We start from the raw sequence: 17,044 nt of genomic DNA, 5'->3' as shown, positions 1-17,044 counted from the left end.
ACCGAGTCCTTGGTCACAAATCCCACATCATTAAGCTGTTGACCTTTGGCTACTGCTCCTCTGAAAGCTGTGGGTCAGCAGAACTAAGTCCTCCTTCATCTCTGGACAGACATGAAGAGCTGATGAGCAGACAGCTGAATAAGCTGATAGCCTAAGGAATCTGTGTCTCTGTAGAGATGTAGATTTGCTAGGAAATTCTGCTTGATTAGAGCTACCCCATCTATGATCAGAGCGTCTACTGTGTACAGCAGTTTAGTGAGCTTTTCCTAATAAAATGACTTTATAATACTACTGGTTATTCTCATGCAAGCTGAAGGCTGGAAAACAAGCTTGAAGAAATATATGGAAAGCATCGATCTTGAATCCCTGGGAAGGATTTGGGAATTCCAAGATACTGACAATTATTATGAGAGCTTGTTGGACAGTTATGAAAAAAACACGAATGAATGTTAGCAAAGATGTTTTGCCGCACGCAAAGAGTTGTAGTCAATGGCTCCATGTCCGGCTGGAGACCAGTAACGAGTGGTGTCCCTCATGGATCAGTGTTGGGACTGGTCTTGTTCAACATCTTTGTCGGTGACATGGACAGTGGGATTGAGTGCGCCCTCAGCAAGTTTGCCGATGACACCAAGCTGTGTGGTTCGGTTGATACACCGGAGGGAAGGGATGCCATCCAGAGGGACCTCGACACGCTTGTGAGGTGGGCTGATGCCAACCTTATGAAGTTTAACCATGCCAAGTGCAAGGTCCTGCACCTGGGTCGGAGCAATCCCAGGCACAGCTACAGGTTGGGCAGAGAAGAGATTCAGAGCAGCCCTGCGGAGAAGGACTTGGGGGTGTTGGTCGATGAAAAAATGAACATGAGCCGGCTTCAGTGTGCACTTGCAGCCCAGAAAGCCAACTGTATCCTGGGCTGCATCAAAAGGAGCGTGACCAGCAGGTCGAAGGAGGTGATCCTGCCCCTCTACTCTGCTCTTGTGAGACCTCACTTGGAGTATTGTGTGCAGTTCTGGTGTCCTCACCATAAAAAGGACATGGAACTGTTGGAACAAGTCCAGAGGAGGCCACGAGGATGATCAGGGGACTGGAGCACCTCCCGTATGGAGACAGGCTGAGAAAGTTGGGGCTGTTCAGCCTGGAGAAGAGAAGGCTGCGTGGAGACCTCATAGCAGCCTTCCAGTATCTGAAGGGGGCCTACAAGGATGCTGGGGATGGACTCTTCATCAGGGACTGTAGTGACAGGACAAGGGGTAACGGGTTCAAACTTAAACAGGGGAAGTTTAGATTGGATATAAGGAAGAAATTCTTTACTGTGAGGGTGGTGAGGCACTGGAATGGGTTGCCCAGGGAGGTTGTGAATGCTCCATCCTTGGCGGTGTTCAAGGCCAGGTTGGATGGGGCCTTGTGTGGCATGGTTTAGTGTGGGATGTCCCTGTCCATGGCAGGGGTTTTGGAACTAGATGATCTTAAGGTCCTTTCCAACCCTAACTATTCTATGATTCTATGATTCTAAAGTTTCAGAAGAGTGATCTATAAAGTGGATCACAGACGTGAGGATGCAGAAAAGTTAGAAAGGAAAAGGAACACTTGGAAAGTTAGCAGAAATTGATGTGAACAAGCAAGGATTTCTCATTAATGAAAAAGAGTGGGAAAATTAGGGAAATGAAGGATTTAAAGAAAACAGATATTGTTAATGTAATGAAGGTCTGGTATGTCAATGAGGTATTGATCCCAGAGGGAGCCCACAGAGGACTCTGCTCCTGCTTGTACTTGTGCGTTACTTTACATAATCAATTAAAATGTTACCCCGAACTCATTGATGTGGCAAACTTTACTCAAAAACCTGTCCCTTGTTGCTCTTGAAATAGCAGCTTACAGCCTTGTCAAAGCATAGCTTACTCTCTCAGGCCAAGTTTATCCTTCAGTTGCTGCTGGTTGTTTCACCTCCAAAGCAGCCCAGTGCACTGGTAGCTGCTTATTATCCCTCATCATGCTCCTGCCCTGTAACTGCAACGTCTTCTTCTAACTATGCAAGCCCTTAGTGCATGAGGACAGTGCTATGGAAAGCATAGCTTGGAGAGTGTTTGGAAAGCAATTTCTCTAGAGAGGCTTTATGAGCCTTGGGTCTCGTCCATGCTGTCTGTCTTGCAAGTTGTTAGTCACGTTCCAAGGGAAGAGTGTGCCTCAAGATAACCCCTTTGCTCCTCTGGGACAAGCAGAAGCTGCTTCCTTAGCGGTTCATCCATTAATGGAAAGAAACGTGACCTGGTCAGTAGAAAAAGCTGACCAATGCTCTGTAAGGTCTGTTTGTACACTAGTGGCTACTAACAAAGGAACTGAGGCAAATTTAACTGTTCAGGGTACATTTTTCACCCCGGCAGCAGCATGGACTTAGTTGTTCTTTCTGGGTTTGTGGCTCTGAGAAAGAAATGAAGATCAGCCTGAGATTTACATTTGGTGCTGTTTGTAAGAAGACTCTCTCTGGAGCCTTGCAGTGTCTTAACAGATGGAGACGGGGCAGAGATTCATACCATGATGCTTATTTATTATTAATGCAGCTTTTCCTGAGACAGGGGAAAAAATATGGTTTTGTAGGAAACCTTTTCCCCTTTCCTGGAATGGAAAAAGAATGACATCTGGACATCTCTTATTCAGCTGCACTTGGGATGCATGTTTTCCCCAGACACGCATTTCTGAATCTCATGATGAGCTGGTTGCTTAGAAGTAGCTCTGTTAGGCAGCTTCTTTTTCCCACAGAAAGCAGCTTGAAGAAACCAGCAGTTTTGTTGTATGGCAGTGCCCTGTTCCTTTCTTGATCTCAAAAAAAAACCTCCTTCTGCTCTTATTTATCCACCCCAAATACATAGAAAAACATAGAAGAGGAAAACTCTACGAGGGGCAGTTCCTGCTCGATGGGTGCGATAACAGGCTGTTGTTGATTCTTGTCTGTAAGACAGGGGTTTGAAGTACTAGGAGGAAGATTTAGACAGGCAAGGGATCCAAATTATGACGTTTATTTCTCAGTTCGTTTTTTACTGAGAGGCAGGAAAAAGGAGCGTTTCTGGAGGAGCCACTGTGAATTCTCCCTTCTACGCATCAGTCCCTGTGAAAAAGATGGAAATGTCCTTTTTGGCTCTTTTCCTGAGGCAAATATCCCTCCTTCTGACTGGTATTCTGCAACAGTGAGGTTTAAAATAAGCCAGAGGGCCAAAGGCCTGGAGTCAGGGGAGACTGGAAGAGTAGGGAATAGGGAATGAAGGACTCAACAGAGAGGCTGCATTTGAGAGAAAGATGAGATGAAAGGCAAACCTGGGTTTCTTTTTGTTGTTTTTCACCCTTGGGGCCTAATTTACCAGCTTGGTCCCCTGTAGAAATAAATGATTAATCAGGATGATTAATGGTATCCACCAGTACCAGTGGAGCACAAATCCTGGACTGGTGACAGTGCCAGGAGCTTGACTGAGCAGAGATAAGCAATGACCAGTTTACCAGCCTCCACGACTGCGGAATGGTATCATTTTGGCAGTCAATGCCAAGAGACCTGGCAGGACTCAGGGAACATTAAAAATGCCCTTTAGTCATGATTTTTCCCCACTGTCTTGTGCTGTGCATCCTCTGTTGAGACTTTAGGCCAGCATGGCCCCGAATGTGCTCTTAAACCTGCAGGAATACAGATCCTGATGCATTAAACCCCAAACCAAACCAATTTTATGGGTGGCAGATGACAGTTGTTGAGTTGGCATGTAGGAAAAGAAAGGTGCTGCAGTGTGGGAGCCCAGCTGGCTCCTCTCTGCAGCCTGTAGTTGAGATTAATGGAAATCTTTTCATTAGTGCTAAAAGCTCTGGGGACCAGTTCTGCCCAGTTAGTTGTTTCAGCGGACATGTTGTGTAAACACAGAGCAGACTGTACCCTGGAATGGTGATCACTTCATGTACTACTTATATGGCCCTCTCGCCCCAGTTTGATGATGGTCTTTTTTTTCCAGGGGGAAGGGAAAGGTGAGGGAATTCGAGGAAGTGCACAATGCAAGAAAACCAGCAGCTTCCTCTTCCCTGTTATATTCAAGTTTTCACAGGTGTATTTTCTGCTTCTTTTTAATATTTGCCAGGAATTTAGTTCAGGAAGGATGACTGCTGAACTAGGGTCTCCTTCCTGCTCCCTCCTGCCTTGCCTTCTTGTGTCTCCATTTCCCCTACTGCTCCCAGTACCCATGTCTCTTGCATTGCTCTTGTCCCCTTTTGTCTCTGCTGCATTGTGCCATTTACTGACGCAGTCAGGCTAGAGCGAAACAAAATGTTTGGAAGAAGAGAAGGTGCCTTTGCTTTCCCAGGCTTGTCACGCCTGCAGGTCAGTGCCTACTCTCTGGAAGGAAGGATAAGAGGAAGGATAATATGACTGAGACATCCCAGCAAAGAACAAAATCAGTCTTTCATCTCATTGGCATGTGGCACTGCAGGACATGAGTGAGTCATTAGAGAAAACCAAGTCTTTCAACATGCTTTGCACACATGTTTGACTGCAGAATCAAACAATTGCATTTTTCATATTGCTGCTTATTTGTTTTGTTGGGTTTGGTTTTGAGGATTGCTGAATAGGGTGTGCTGTGCATTTGTGTTAAATGACTGAAATGAGCATGTCCCCTAGATCCCGTCGATTACAGTGTCTTGGCTCTGAGGGTAATCTGTACCCTCCAGAGATACCCAAACTCGTGTGGTTTGCTTCTGGCATATGGGTTACCTTGGATGCTGAGAAAAGTTTTGTAGGGTGTGAAAAATAGATTCAACGTAAGATGGTAAAACCACTCAAACAAATCAAGTCCCCGCTTGTCCTAATCTTACACACACATGTAGACCTGTCTCTGTGCATTGCAGTGATCCAGAACACCGGCGTCGATGACAGGAAATCATAAACATGACCCATAGCCTTGCATGTACAGCATGTGAAGCCTTTGTTATTCCGTGCAGCTAGAGATTGGCTCTCTCTGTCTCAGCCTGTGCCCTTTCCTGGTATAAATTAAGATGATCCTGGACCCTTTACAGTGGTGAGGTGTGTAATTTCACAGGTTTTAAATGAAATGCACTTAACCCTATCAGCAGGATAGCTCTTATTCTGAGTTATTCAGGGCTCTGCAGGCAAACAGAATAACTGAGATGAGGGAAGACATGCATAATGCAAATCATAAATGATTTAGGCCAGAAGAACAGATCTGGTGTGTTAATCTTTGAAGAACACGTAAGGAGATCCCTGTTGAGACCAGGGAAGGTTGAGAGAGCAGCAGGCTTGCTGGGGCCTGACCTAGCTCTGCATCAGGTCTCTCCAGGACACTGTACCATAGCTGCAGGCAGTTGGGGAGAACTGGTTGATGCACCAGCCAGAAAGAAACACCTAATGGTCCCTAACAGACCGTGAGGACAAAGGGATGTAGTAAGAAAAAGCCAATAGCATACCAATTGTTCTTCCTCCTCCCATGCCCTGCAGTATCTCATTGTAATTGCTTATACTATGGGAACACTGTATTATCCTGTGGGTGTGCAGCATCCTGAAACCTAAGGGTATTGATGACAAACAGCACCCATGTGGAAGTAAGTGGCTTTGCAAAGAGGAACAATACCTGTCTTGTGCCTACGCTGAGCAACACAGGCTTTGTCAGAAAGCCTGGCATTCTTCCATGCTCGGCAGCCTGTAATCCTTTTACAATCATTTCCTTCTCCTTTCTGGGATATGAATATAAATGACATTTCTTGCTCCAGGGCGTTTGGAGAGGCTCTATAGAGATTCAACACACGAATGCATTGTAAACAATATGCCTGCCAAAGCTCACACGTGGATATTGCTCTTGATGGCACCTGGCTTTCCTCTGGGTCATGTTAGGAGCGTTGACAGAGGAGTAGTGTGTGTCCCATAGCAAGCTGAGCACCATGCTGCGGAACAGCCTGGCTGTTCATGTGGCAAAACTCTCACAAACTTCCAGTGGCTTCTGACAACCACCACAAAAGAAACCCAAAATATTCCCTAGGGGGGTTTGTATCTTTTGGAAATAACTAATGCCTTTATTAGCTTTTAGCAAATACCAGTTTTGCTTTCTTGTAACACAAGCCTAAGGCTGAAACCAGCCAAAAGCAGTAGAAGTCTTTCAAGGACGTCCTGAATTGTTTCCATCAGATTTAAAAACAAGCAAACAAACAAAACAGTACTGAGGCCTAAGAACAGGAAAGCTGTGAGAATCAGAACTTACATTATGGCATATTCTGAGTATTCTTGACAGGGATAATAAAAGGAGAAAATAAAACACTACCTCATCTGGTCAATACAAGCTGTGCAAACCACAGTACTTTTCTCTTTCGGACGCTATCATCTCTTTCAGCCAGACAATTATCTTCCTCACTTTCACAGCTGATTTCCTTAGCTAAGCTGTTGTTTGGATGCTTTCATGTAACAACAAAACAGAAATATTCCAACACAGTAAATTGTTGTAGAGCATGATTATACGTGTAGGATGACAGGTAACTGAACAGCTTCTGAACTTCCCGTCTTCAACAAATACTCTGTGCTGAGTTGAAGATGTCATTATCTGCTGGATAATTGCCCAGAGTCAAATGCAAGTTGTTCTGTGAGCAGCAGAGCTAATGAAGCTTGCTTTGCCACATTGTTTGTGCCTTTTGTCCCTTAATTCCCTTTTCCGCATGGAAAACTTGTTGTAAAATGCTTCTTACAGTAGAGACCAAGTGTGCTGTGATCTGCAGTATCTCTCTAGCTCCTTGTTTTCCCCCAAAACTTGTAGAACTCCAGATAGGAGTCTGCAAAGATTAAGTGATGTCCTCTCCTATTCAAATGTGAGTGAAACAGGTCAGTGGCCTCCAAAAGCATTAGGGTTACCAGGAGCCAGTAAGCAAGTGGTTCATCCCCAATCATGTTCCTCATCAAATTAGTGCTACTGTTGGTGAAGAGTGCTAGCCTGGCACCATCTGAGATGAGATACAGTTAGGCAGAGAGCTGGGTATGCCCTGATGTATGCACCAATGAGCCATGAGAGAAGCTTCCTCAGCTCTCCTTGCTACGGTGGAAATCTAGGAGAATATGTGGGCTTCTCAAAGGAAGTTGCCAACTGGAAAAGAATAGCAACCAAGTGGGATAAACATTTGTGCTTGTGTGAGAAAAATATGTTGAGATTTGGACTGGGAACATAGCTGGTAGACTGCAGTGGAGTGTGCTTATTGTTACTGGAGCAGGTATCCATCCCAAAGGCAGTGCCTCCTGCCCAACAGCGCTGAGCTGAAGAGGCAACACATGACTGACATCCCTCAGTATAGCTACCAGCACAGTGCCACGTGTGCTGCTTCATGTGAAAAGCTATGTCTATGCTTAGATAGATTGTTGGGTCCAAAGTTTGGAAGCCAGTTACAGCAGCCACCATAGGGGAAGAAGGTGCTGGGATGCGAAAGTGCCAGTGTCATGGTCCCTAGAGTTGTCCCTGGGTTGTCACTTTCCTGCTGCATTGAAAATAACAAGACTGGTTATTTATGTCCCAAATGACAAGTGTCGGCTTTCATTTATAACAGCAAGGATGACGTACTCATTAGCTCAGATTTCCTTTTTTTTAATACAGAAGTAGAACTACATGCAGGGTTAAAGCTGCTCTCATTGTTTTTAGCAGATGTGGAATTTCAGCATTAAGAAGACCAGAGTTTTAAATTAATCTAAAATCACGAGCAATATGTGATTTGGGGAAAAAATACCAACTGGCTGGAAATAACAAACATAAGAGGGGAAAATACACCTACCACCAGAAGCACTTAGTGTGGGGAAGCATAAGCAGCTGCCCTCTCATTTCATAGAACCATAGAATCATAGAATAGTTAGGGTTGGAAAGGGGTTTCTTCTTTTTGCGAATATTAAAGGATTACTTAGAGAGGTGGTGAAAGCCATGGTCAGTGAGAAGGCTCCTTTCTGTGGCCTCACCATGAGTAACACCAGCAGATTTTGGAGCAGGAGAAAGTGGCTGGGGGGGGGGGTACATCAGTAGTATAATGTGTGACTTTTAGTACAAACTTCAGTAAGGAAATTAAGGATGTGGAAGATAAAGAAGCAGCCATAGGGTTTCACTGACTTGTAAGGAAAGAAATGCATTCAGCTTGTTTGATATAGGACAAGTGAAGGAATAATGATCAGGGGCAGCACAAGGGGATAACATGGGGGTTCTCTCATGGTAACGGGGAAGTCCTTATCTTAGGGTTAGCGCAGCGATGCTCAGCTTCTTCAGACTGGGTTTTAGGATCTAGCTGTGAAGTAGGTGGCTGAGGTTTTAAATAGCAGCCTGGCATCCTGGCTATAGCAAAGGGGAAGGGAATCTGGCCACAGGAGCTAAATGCCACTGATATCACTTGGTGGTATCATTTAAAGCCAGAACAGTAACTCAGATTAAGGGGCTGACAGTGCTTTTTATAAGCAAGAATGTTAATAAGTCCCCAGGGACGCTGAGGATCAATCTCTGCAATCCTCTCTGTTAGAGATGACCTAAGAAGTTTGAGGTGCATTGACTACATGTTAAATAGAAGGCAGGCAGAGATGTGATAAATTTACAGGATTCAGAAATCTATAAATTTCTGTTAAAGTTAGAATAAAAGGAAGTAATAAATTCTCAGTCTTGGGTTTTCCTGTCTGGGAATAAATCCCAGGTCTTCCCACCAGCCAGGACACGCAGCTGTGCTGCTGCCAGGGGCGAGGAGGCTGTGGAGGTAGAGATGGAAGCACGGACACTGAGCTTTGCTTGTGCTGGAAGGGGTGGGCAATGTAAATGTTCATAAACAGAAAAACACCGGGTCAGGTCTGACTTCTGTCAAGAATCAGAGCACTGTGGTAGGAAAGATCTCTGCTAAACCTCTCCCTTGGGCAAGTTAACTCTGAGTCACATGTATAACAGGTAAACCATGGGATTATATATCATGGAAGTGTGCCAGCTAAACCTTTAATGCCATCCTGGAACACAGCACAATGACAGCGATAAACAACATGTGCAGTAATCGATATCTGGAAGATCTAAGCCCATCCGAAATATTTTCAGGAATCAATACAGTGGTTTTGGTGTATTGTGTTGGTGAGGGGCTATCACGTTTACAGACAAACAGAAAGATCTGTGTTGTTTAAATTCCTTTCTAGTATTAGCTTAAATGACAAATTCATCAAATAAGCTTAAATATCTCATCTGTTACCTCTTTGCATACTACACAGTTCCCTAAAATCCTCAAAGGTAAGGATCTCTGAGCAGCCAGGTCACAAGGGCAAGTGGCATGTCAGCATTTCAAAACACATATACTGAAATCCACTTGATCTGCTGATGTCCTTGAAGATAGCTGGGGAAGGACTTCCGGGCTTCAAGAAAACCGGAGCCCTCTCCTCCTGGAAGTCTGAAGTAATTGCTTTGGATTGGAGTTTCCTCCTTAACAAGAAAAATAATCCTAGGAAAAAGATGTTTATTTAGTTGAAAGGCAGCGTGAAAACTCTTTGGCACCTGCAGAGTTTTTGGTAAAGTAGTGAAATCTCCAAACAAGGGCCTTTAGTTATTTTCTCTTGGTATGCATTTATGCAGTTCTTATGAACCACCACAGCAAGAGAAGCCTCAGTGCCTTGCAATAACATGTTCTCATCCTGCGGGCCAGTTGCTGGATACTACTTAGAGTGACTTCAATGTAGAAATAAAATTTAGGATGCCTGTTTTTAGGATGGCTGTTTTTTGGTCTCACAGGTATGCTATTACATTAATCAGAATTTTCTCCTCAGAAATAACCCTCTTTAAAGGTTTTACTCCAACTCTGAAAATAATGGGCTAGACTTGAGCTAAATTTGTGCTGGAGAGGTGGGGTTTAGTGCTCTTTTGGCATCAGCAAACTGTTTAACCACGTGCCTCTGTGCAGTCACACTCAGGCCAGTGAGTGCATCTCAGTAATGTCAGAGAGAACCTCACTAGTGGGGAACCAGATGTGGAAATGATACAAGATGTTCAGCTTACATCTGCTAAGCTGGCACTTACAAACAAACAGGGTGTCTTGCTTGCAGAATTAAGACCCTGACAGAAACCATAATGCTCCTGTTTTACAGTGGAGCTACAAACGCATTGCGGGCATGAGCTCAACAAATTCATAAACTAAAAATATATGAATGTTGGTTTGGGTTTTTCTAAAGGTGCTCCCTTTTCTGTCTTAGCCATTTTCTTCGACTCTTGCTCTATTTTTGCTTCTCCATACTTTGCAGGTACCTTCTTTGCAGTGTGTTGTCTGTCAGAACCTCCAGAACAGATTTCATCAGTGTCCCTCCCTTTCTCTATTTTAGGTAATAGAAGAATTAATTCTATTTCACATAGTGTTCCCATTTGAGACCTGCAGTAGAAAGCAGAAATGACAAGCTATTCAAGCCACAGGGAAGATACTGTTCAGAGCCCACGACCATCCTGTGTTACCATGCTGGAGACACATGCCATGTTCTCTGAAGGTGTTTTATTTTGTGTATCATTCTCACTTGGTTGCAGTGTGCTATTTTGAAATCATTTCAGGCTCTTCCTTGCTGATATGAGTACTGTGTAACAGCAGCAAAAGTATTCTTCAACCATTTAGAAACTATCAAAGGTTACAAATAATGGTAGATCTCTGCCTTCAAATGTAAATCCATATCTTAACCATTCAAATGCTTTGGTTCAGCTTATTAAAAATACTCATCACACTAGTCTGCAATTTATCAAAGAAAGGTTTTCCTACTCCTCTGTATGTTTTAATTCAAGCTGTGGGCTTAAATATACTGTTTCATTAATTACAAAAGAGATTTTCTTCCTGCCTTATGTTCTACTCTGTATAGCATACCAAATTAACAGCCAATGCAGGATGAAAGTAAGCTCCCCTGTGCACAAGTTTATCTGGAGGCAGAGTCTGATCTGCTACAGATTGACATGAGAATCACCAAGAGACAGGTTTACTCTTGCATCACAGACTGTTTGTTATGCTGGCACCCAAAGAAAACAGGTGTAAATGGAGATGTTTAACTGAAAAATTGCTAACGTAAGAAACATGGAACTTCATGTCACCATTTATGCCATTATTTATCAAAAGATGTTTGTTCCTTATGGTTCCTAAAAGACAACACAACATTTTGTATTAAACTGTTTAGCCAGAAATCCTATGGAAGAGATTTTCCAAGTGTTCAGATTGGTTGGCATCGGTCCTTCTGAAATTAAAGCTGGCAGGTTGGGGAAGCTGATTGGGCTGCTGCTGAGACCTTTACAAAAGTTCATCCTGCATAACATGCTGCCTTCAACAACACAGCCAGTTCCTGTTAAAGAGCTTTTTGTGTCAGGTGATGCTTTTTAACTTGATAATGAGCCTGAAGTTCATAAAAGCAGAGCTTGCTCTATCATGGGTAGCAGCAGGGTTTCTTTGTCAAAGGGGCTGGGTGTTTGCATCTGAGTTTTGCTAACAATTAACATGGCCCTAAAGGATACACTGAAAGCAACCTGCTGAGCATCTGGAAAAGCAAGTATATCCTATTTGTAATTGAAAACAAGCGTTACTTTGGTGGACATGGTTTTGAATTCTTCAGGAATAAGCTGTGTTGTTTGGTTTCAATGAGACCTGTTTCTGCTGGAACAAGTGTGTTGTGTTAAATGGTGGTCTCAGCAAAGCCTCCTGATCAGCATATGACTTTCTCTTTCCATTGTGGTGGTAATGATTTGAGAATCTTGCTTTTTCCTGTTTGACAACCAATGTATTGATGGGTAGGTAGTGACTGGGCTTACAGCAGGCTTCTTATAATGCAGATGTGTATTTGCATGGAAAAGATGGTAGGAAAGAGTGGAAGCCTTGTTATGGGAACCCTCGAGGGGGTTACTTCAGTCTCTTCTGATCTTGGTTTGGGAGACACACTCAATGCTGTAATTTGCACACAAAATGTAGTCTACACGAGGAAAAGCTCAGCCAAACTTGCTTCCATGTGGGGTGCAGTCAGTATAGAAACTGAGGGCCTTACTCCACCTGCTTTTATTGAGTAAAAAACATTATCTAAAAGAAAAAGCATTGCTTGAAAGGTTGAAATGCTTATATGATTATCCCTCTAGGCATAATAAAATAATAATATTGCTTAGCAGAAATAATTTCTTTTTTAATGCAAGCAAAACACTTGACAAATTCCTTGTAACATATTATATTATACAAACACTTAGGAAATTGTCAATAAGAATACAAAGAATGTACAGAGGATAAGAAAATACATGTGTAATGTAGGTAGGGCTTGTATTGCAGTGGGAGAAACTGGAAGGATAGGAGGTGAAGTGGGAACATTTAATATTTGGGGTCAGAGAGAGACAGATATAGATTGAATGTAGTGCGCTTGTGGTGGATTGATTAAATGCTGTGAGAGTGGGCCTGGCATGCAGATGGAAGAAATCCCTCCTATGGAAGATGCAGCCAGAGAAAGAGCTGCTAGATGGTTGTGGAGTGGAAAAAGTAGGTTTCTCAAGCTAAAGATATGTCTTCCTCAAGAACAGCGAGTTTGGTGAGGAATGAAGTATAAAAATGTATTTTTTCAGTGTGCCTGCTACAGCTTTTAACAGAGCAATCTAAGATCAATGGCACAAACTGCACGATACAGGAATTTGTTCTGACAAGCTTACCAAACTGCCTGCTGATCTCTTTATTTTTATAAGGAAGAGGGACGGTACACCTATGTATCATTAACATGAGGATTCAAAGCATGGTAATGATAATGGAGGCAGACATAGGAGCAGCAAAGCTCTTGGCTTTCAAGGGGTCTAGGAGGCAGTGGACAATAAAAATGCCCTAGGTCAACCTTAAGGCAAAAAAGCATGACTTTACAACATCACAGCAAAAGCAAAGCTGAAGCAGCCTTTCTGTTAGGGTAATTTACCCAGAGGTATTTAAAGGTAATGGTAATTAGGTGGAAATTGCATCCAAACATGCTGGATGTGAGGAATATTTAAAGGAAAAATGCTGAGCTGTATTTAGCACAGTCAGTGATGAACTCACTTCTGAGTTCCTTAAAACTAGGTCTGTGGTTTTACGTTCTGCAAAAGCCTGGCACAAAGTATTTGGATAAATTGTGAAAGCAGAGCGTAATTTCATTTGTGGAATTTATGGAAAGGGCTGCACCGTTTGCAGTGCTCCAGAGAGTGATGGCAGCTTAAAGAGCTCTGGGTGCAATAAAGCCACCGTAAATCCCAGCTGAAATGAATCAATATCTTGTTTCCAAATTCATTTGCAAAACTTGAAGGCTGGGTGGAGCTTACTAAACTGTGCTTGCTTTGTGTGTCTTAGGAGTGAGTATTTGAACTAGAGCTGAATATGTTTCTAACAATGAATGTACATGAGAGACTATCTCAGTGTGAGCAATTACCCTACAGCATAGTCAAGTGCATTTGTTCTATATCTAAGAATAATGAATTAATGACTTCCAGGATGTGTTGCCTGGTGTTTTATGGCAAAGGAGTAGGGAGTAAAAAAAAAAAAAGTTAAAATAAAACAGTGGGACATGCATAAAACTGAGATGGAAGTCTGCATTCTGCCTCACCCCAGGAGAATATAAAGTAGGTGTGGATAGGAAAGGAAAACGTAACATGATTTTTGAAGAAGCAGTGCTGTTGTAGGGAAGAATAAGCAATTGTACCAGGTGATGGTTGTTGCATATTCTTTCTGGCTAGAAAAGGTGTATACTCTAGAACAACCTCTCCTGTAAAATTAGTTGAAGGAGTATCAGTTATGGGTTGCCAGCACAGCTGCTTTTGGATGAAGGTCTACAACATAGCTTTGAAGTGTGACAGATACTTGTATGGCAGGAGATATTTAAATTGGCCTCACGTTGGATAACAAAGGACTTGGTACTCGCTTCAAGAAGGGCATTATGCAAAAGCAATAGGGAATCCAGAGACTATTCCAGCAAACAGTGGGAAAGGGTTTGATTTAGTGCAAGTAGATTTAGCAAAGGACTCAAGGTGGACATGGCAAACAACAACAAAAATGCCCCATAGTCTGGATCTCCCCTAGTTTTGCTGCATAAAGCAGATAGTGCTGATACGTGACTGAAAGGAAGGACAGAGGGAGTAATCCAGTATGGCATATATTGGGATGGGTGAACATATTTAGCACTGAAAGAAAGGAGAGATAACAAAGAGGCAGTTTATCTGCCTGCAGATAAAACCAAAGTATGGCTATAGAATATGCACCCTGACGGTAATGAAAAATCAGTTTCAAGCTTTTATGAGCTGCAAGAGGGAACCAGGAGGTGGTACTGGGAACTAATAAGCATGAAGAGATGAGGAGCCACGTTTGTAATGATCGCAGGAGCCAGAAAGCAGACTCATGCTTATCACATCCCCTGGTGCAGCTCTGCAGGTTTCTACCCTCGGGGCAGGCAGGGCTCTGGCTGCTAATAAATCTTCTCTGCCTTCCTAGGGAAGGCCTTACAGCATGTGGGGTGCAGATGGACAGGGAAATACAGCCAGACAGTGCCAGGCAGGAAGGTACAGGCTTGGGTCCTTCCTAAGGGTGGTTGTGGGACCCAGTGTTCCCCAGAATCTGCAGCTGTGCTCATCTAATGTGGATGCAAGGAGGATTTGAACACATGCATGGAGCCTGTCTTTCACTTTAGATGCAGAATTAGATGGAGACAAGGATACTTGGGGGTAATTGCTCAACAAAGCAACAACAAGCACTGGAGAGCTGTTTCTCCTCTGATTGCATGCCCCACAGTTCTGTAAGGATAACCTGTGGATGTTTTGCAAGCAGGAATGGTTTCTTGAGAAAGGATCACCAGCAAATGCTGCAATAAGCCCAGGACTGCTTGCTCTGCCCTTGCACTTGGGCAGCAGCCCTTCTGCTAGATGAATGATTTGCAGAGCTACTTTGCAGACCGGATTTGTGAGGATGATCTGGTTTTAACAAAAAATAGCTGAGGGGAAAAAAGTTATTTTTAACCCAGATCAGTTCATTATTCATGCTTAACAGGAGAGCCTTACAAAGTCAGGAAGGCACGAGTGGGAGGAATGCATGCTACAGAGCAGGGTATGGTTTCAGCTGCCTGAAGAGGGGCTGTGGGGCCCGGGATTTAGACTCTGCTTCTGGAAACCTGGCAGGTCTCACCCTAGTCCAGGGTTTTTCTTCTTACTAGTCACCGTTCTGTATTTGAGCGGCCAAAGGGAACTCTTGAAGTTGCTGTTAACTGTTAAAGGCTGCTGCTTTGCCAGGAAGAGCATCCCTACTTTTACTTTTTACTTTTAAGACACCTAGGTTGGGAAAAGGTAAAAAGACTCCTTCTTTTTCTTCCTCTCACCCCAAGACTGTGTATTAACTCACAGTTCCTCTGTGCTCAGCTTAGAAATCACAAGGACTGTAGTGAAGGCCAGGTTCAAAGGAGAAGGTGGTGATCACATCTGGCCTCCTGTGCTCTAGCCGGCTGCCTGGGGAAGGCTGGGCTTGAGGCTTATAGGATGGGCAACAGAAAACAAAGGCGAAAATAAAAGCCTGGCTTTTAAATCAATAATAATACTGTCTCTTTATAATTGTTGGTGTTAGTTATGCAAAGCCCATTCTTTGTAACAATGGGGTGGCCAACTAAGAGATGGTGCCCTGCTCGGAAAGGAAAACAGAACATTATGGGTGTGCTACCACCAAGGTATTAACTGAGGCAGGGTGAGGCACATCTTGACAAAAGCTAGCTATCCTCCTGCTATGAATGCCTCATGTGGTAGCTGTGACAGAAGCCTGCATTTTTTGTGCCTCGGCACAGTGCCTCAAGTACATAAATTAATTTCTCCTCTTCCCTTGTTTTCTTTTATCTTGGGAGATTACTGAACTGAGTGTCTGCCTTCTCATAATGAGGCCAGAGTACATTGGAATTATCTGCGGGCATCAGTTAATAAATAGCAGAATAAAAAGCAAAGAGCTGGCTGAGGCTGATGGGTGTCAGAGCTTCACAGAGCAGCAGCCCCTCTCTGCGTTGGGTGAGAGCAGAAGATGAGAGCCAGGGCAGGAGGGCACAGCTTGGCCATGCTCCTCGTGCAATTAAACTCAATTACCTGACTCTGTTACCTCCCCCTCCCTCAAAAAGCAAGGGTCTAAATTGCTGTCGGGCTACAGCTGCTAATGAGGCTGAGCTACACAGTGGCATGTTTAGTGTATACTCTGTTGTGGTGGTGGAGATTGAAGTAAGAGACAGTGGGCTGCACCAGTGGGGACAACAAAATCTCACAGCTTACTCTAAGAGAAAGCCATCAATTCTGATTTATGACTTGAGTGGCCATAGCAAGTCATTAAGCAGTTACCACTCATCTCAGCAGGAGACAGAACCAATGTAAATGGAAGTGTTATTTACTTGCTATTCTCCTTTTATTATTATTTCATGCAGAACTTGTTGCACTGCCTATCAGTAAGGCTGCCCAATGCTTTCCTTTGGGGAAAAGCTGTTTTCACTTGCTTCTAACAATTCCTAATCATTTGGACTGTGATTTTTCCACACCAGATACCAGGTTCAGACCCAAGTAGTTTTGGAAAAATTCCCAGTCACTGTGGTTTGAGGTTTTTTAGGTGTTTCTTGGAGAATACACATTATTTTGTGCGTGTTAAAGTTTCACCTTTTTTTAATGCTTTGAAGTGGGAAGGAATTTGCTGCCCCTGTGGTGACCTGCCAAGATTTGGCAATATTATAAACTGATGGAAGAAAATACAGTAAGAAATCGGAGCTGAGCACCACCGTCCTACCCTGGCCAGCTCAAGGGTAACAGGATGTTGTGCTCTGAAGGTAATTGAGCAAATAATTATGTGCTGTTTGTTTGCTGAGTCTGTGGTTCTGTTTTCAGTGTGAAGCTTGCAGATTTCTGCATTTCTATATGTGTTTGTGTGGCAAAAGTGAGGGCAGCTTATCAGTCCCAGCTCCTAAAGCAGCAAGATGTTTTCCTTTGGAACTGGCCCTCTCTGTAACTCAAATCTCTATCCTTAATACAGGATTGTATTTATTTTTGATGGAGCTGAGGCATGAAATAAAAGATGGGAA

Source organism: Psittacula echo (assembly GCF_963264785.1).
Source record: "Psittacula echo genome assembly, chromosome: 2".
NCBI lineage: Eukaryota > Metazoa > Chordata > Aves > Psittaciformes > Psittacidae > Psittacula > Psittacula echo.
Note: the sequence above shows the minus strand (reverse complement) of the source record.